Source organism: Bison bison, unplaced genomic scaffold, assembly GCF_000754665.1.
Source record: "Bison bison bison isolate TAMUID 2011002044 unplaced genomic scaffold, Bison_UMD1.0 scf7180017864146, whole genome shotgun sequence".
NCBI classification, from domain to species: domain Eukaryota; kingdom Metazoa; phylum Chordata; class Mammalia; order Artiodactyla; family Bovidae; genus Bison; species Bison bison.
This window is the reverse complement of record NW_011494718.1, coordinates 4,793,417-4,797,875: the sequence shown is the minus strand read 5'-3', so window position 1 is coordinate 4,797,875 and position 4,459 is coordinate 4,793,417.

The window sequence follows — 4,459 nt, the reverse complement described above, 5'->3', positions numbered from 1 at the left end:
CTGACCTACCCCACCTGCCTTTGACCTTCACCCACTCCCCACCTGCACCTCTCACTGTTTTGCCCCTATCTGTGCTTTTCTAGAGAAGAAGACCAAGATAAGCCTCTTATTTTACTGTGAGTGAAGGTGCTCATTTACTTCTCCTCAGAGGGATTTGAAATATCGCGAGAATTGCGGCCTCTATATTTGTTCAGTAAGTAGGTTTGTGAGGAAGCGGACACCTGTGTGGCGCGGTAACTTCTCTGCTCCTAAAAGCCCACTGCAGACCCTCTTCTATCCTGAGCTGGTATTGGCTGTTCTGTATACAGAGTTTCAATCATTTTAGAAACCTTGGGGGGGGGCGGTGGGATTCAGGGAGAACAGTTTGGCTTTTCCAGACCGGAAGAGGCTCTTCTCTGTTCATTGACTAAAAACTTGCTCAGAAAGAAGAAATCCGAGCAGGCGCAGTTCAGCCTCTGTGAGGACTCCTGTTCTCTTTCTCTCTTCCCTTTTTCACTCTCTCAAGACAATATCATCAATAACAGAACTTATAAAAAAATGAACTGCAGAGAGCGTGAGAAGTCTGGAGACGGGCTTTTTCTCTGCATTGCTCCTCTTGTGGAAGTTTACTGTTATATCCATTTGGAAGATGGGCTGTGTTGGTAGCAGCCCATCACCCCATTATGGGCTGGGCTGATAGGCAGAGTTCGCAGAGGCAGACAGGTAGGTGGCCTTCCCTCCTGCTCCTGACTCTGGAATTCCCCTGGACGCTGCTGGGAGTCAGGGCTCAGCTCTGCAGCCCGTAAACAAGAACATCCCAGAACATCAGTTGCAGACACTGCTTTCTCCTCTGCCCTTCTGGCAGGAGGTGAAGACTGAGCAAAGGAGGAACACTGCATGTTCTCGAGTGTTCACTGAGGCGCGCTCTTTCTGTCTCACTGTCTCTAGGGTCTGTGCTCCATGGACACAGGGAAGACAGCAGGAGGGACCCGACTGAATGCTGAGTGCTGAGTGTTGACGTGGTCCAGCCACATGGCACAGGGAAGGCAGCTTCAGCCACTAAATGGGAAAAATGTCACATGGCAGGAAAAATGTCTGCACCTCCTTGCTCTTGCAGACCTAAACCCCAGCATCCCCCAGACTGAACAAACCATCTTCCGTCCCACCCTTGGCACTGTCGCCAACCCTGTCTCAATGGAGTGCTAGGAGCTTGGGTCCTCCCCAGCTCCCCTCTGCTCTATTCCCATGTTTCATCATCAAACCACCTTGATTTTGTTTAATAAGATTATAGAGTCTCTGGAATCGTCCATGCTCCCATCTCCACTTTTCCATCCTAGTCCAACCCCCAGCGCCCTTCACCTGGAGGATCACAACGGCATCCTTCTCATTATCTTCATACCCATTCCTGACCCTGCAGCAAAATTAACTTGTTCACAAATACAATTCATATTATTATCCCGCATTCTGTAAAGCCCTCAAATGTCTCCCCACTCCCTTTAAGCTCCCCTTAAGCACCTGTACGTTTGAGTTCAAGTCCCCAAGGTTCTTAACCAGGGTTTCCTGGGCCTTCATTTCTCAGTCCATTCCTGCCCCTGCTAACCTGCCCATCCCCGCTTCTCTCCACTCCTGGGCCTTTTCACGTCCCACACTTACCCTAGAGCCTTTGAATATGTTGTACCCCAGAAGCCTTTCCCCACCCTATCCCTCCTCATAGCTCTCCTCAAGCTTGGTGGGATTTATTTTTCTAATGTTGTACTCTCAGTTCCATGGAAGAAGGCACTAAATCTGCTTTACTTACCACTGTCTTTGGCATGCAACACAGTGCCTGACACCTAATAGATGCTCAGAAACATATAGACTTATTATATTATCTATATGTATAAAAATGAGATTTTAGTAAAACTGCCTTAGAACTATAAAGTCTGTATAAGACTGGTGATTTTTATTTCTTCTCTCTAGCTCAGAATAAGCAGGATAGAATAGTCTATTATCATTTAGTCTTGAAGGGAATTTATTTATATCTCTGTGTTAAGGCTTCCAGGCATTTGCATCTTAAGCTTTTTATTTCTACCTGCAGAATGAAGGGGTTTGTGCTTCTTTAAAGGAATTTCTGGCAATAGCCAGCAGGTGGGTTCATTAAGGAAGAAACGGAACACTCTCATGCTATTTTTATTTCTTTTTTTATAGTTTGGAAACTGGAAAACAAAGAGACAAGCTGAGGCTAAGGAAAGAATGTATGTGTGTGTGTGTGTGTGTGTGTGTGTGTGTAGGGGACTATACTCAAGATTTGGAATTCTCTTCTCACCCCCTTTATAAGGAACTACCCCTAAGATCCCCTTCTGAATGGGATGGGGCTGCTGGGAAAGCAGCCTGGGGAGTAGGAAACACCAGAACTACCCTGACACCATCGGTAAAAGCTTCTATTAACCCTGGGACTTTGAACAACCACTTAACCTCAGTGTCTTCATTTGTAAAGCAGAGATCAAATCCTGGACATCAGGATTATTGTGAGGATTAAAATAAATTGTGTTTTAGAAAGCACATTGTAAGTTGCAAATATAAATTAAAGGTGACATGATGAGCCCACTAAACCAAACACCTCAAATACAGAAATACAAGCTGACATTTCTCTCCCATGAGCCAGCCTTACCTGTGCAGCCCCATGGCCATGGCCATGTGTCAGCAGCTTCAAGAACAGTGGTGAGTATGTGCATCGCCCCCTCTTCCAGTGGTCAGTAAGCTCAGAGACGGGCCCTAGTCATCTCACATCCCTAGTAAAGAGCAACGGCAGACACCTAGTACCTGCTGAATGAATGAAGAGATGGTGAGAAGCAAGAAGAAAGAAGGTCTGAAAAAAAGTGAGTGGGGGAGGGGTGAGCTGGACCCCGGGAGAGGTTTATACTTTCTTAGAAGTCCAGGAGAGGGCTTCCCTGGTGGCTCGGTGGTGAACAGTCTGCCTGCCAACACAGGAGACATGGGTTCATTCCTTGGTCCAGGAAGATCCCGCATGTCATGGAGCAACTAATCCCAGACATCACAACTACTGAGCCCACATGCCCTAGAGCCCGTGCTCTGCAACAGGAGAAGCCACTGCAAAGAGAAACCTGGGCACTGCAGCTGGAAAGGAGCCCCGCTCGCCTCAACTATAGAAAAGCCTGAGCAGCAATAAAGACACAGCAGAGCAAAAGAAAAAGTCCAGAAGAACAACTGAAGGCACTAAATTCATGGGGCGTGCCCTCTTAACTCCCTTGGCTCATACCCCAACTCCTAACTCTCCTGGCCTATGGCCAGCTTTGGGGATGGGATGGGGCAGGAACTCTTTGTCTAGGCTTCATTTGACTGCAGGAGCCTCTCCTTGGGGTCCTTGCTGAGCGGCCAGAGCAGTGGTACAAGAAGAATGCTCAGATTTCCACATTTGGAAGCCTTTCAAGAGATGCATGCCCTGGTCTCACCCTCAAACAAAGGGGACAGAACCAAATACAAAGAAATGCTTTTTCCCAGTCCCCCGGCACCAACTAAATATCATCCATCCATCCATTAAATAGCTGTGAAGCCCCTGCTGTGTGCTGCGCTGGGTGCTGGAATGACATAAAATGAATTGCACCCTCATCTCAAGCAAGGAAAACATAGCTACTTTTCCACAGGGAAGACAGTGGGGAGGGAGCAAGAGCCAGGCCCTGGAGGGGGAGGAATACAGCCCCCGCACCTTGACAAGCCTGACCCTGTCATCTCTCTCTCCATCGCTCCTACATCACCCTGGGCCTGGGTGCCAAAGGTCCATGGTGCCAGGCACCAGGGGGATACCCTCGAACCCTCCACCTTGCTGGGAAACTTGCAAATCACCTACCAGTATGTTCGCCAGACTTCGGGAATTACTCAAAAGTTTTCTGCACCAAAATCTTTCTGGAGCTGACAAATAAGGAATGATGATTCCCTTTAGATCAAATATATGTATTTAAAGGGAAACAGTTTTCTATTGTGAATGGAAAGTAGGTCTCACCTCAGAATGGAGCCCATTTGTCAGTGGTCCTGGAGGCCTGGGAGATGATGATCTAGATGTCTCCAGGGTCAGGGAAGAATGGTCTGAGGACCCATCTCCCCCACTGGCTGCCCCCTTACTAAACAGCTTCCAAGTTTTAGGTGGTGAGGTTGGAGTCAGAAAGAGAATGGCCTCGAACTTGACACCTGAGTGTCCTCCAGCTGATAGAAGATCACTTCAGTGCAGATGAAGCCATCCCAAAAGAAAAAAAATTGCAATTACTCAGCAGGTCCTGTGCCCCGTGTTGAATCCATCCTGCTCTATTCCTCACACACAAAGCGAGAGGCCCTTAGTCATTTGAAGAGATGGCCCACAGTACCAGTGTTGACTGAGGGCTCTGTCGGAACCACTTTCTCAATTCAGTTAACAAGCAGGGGTTGCCAAGGGCCCCTGGGCCAGTGGCATGCAGCCCCAGATGGCACCTGAGGGAGGTGTTGCTGT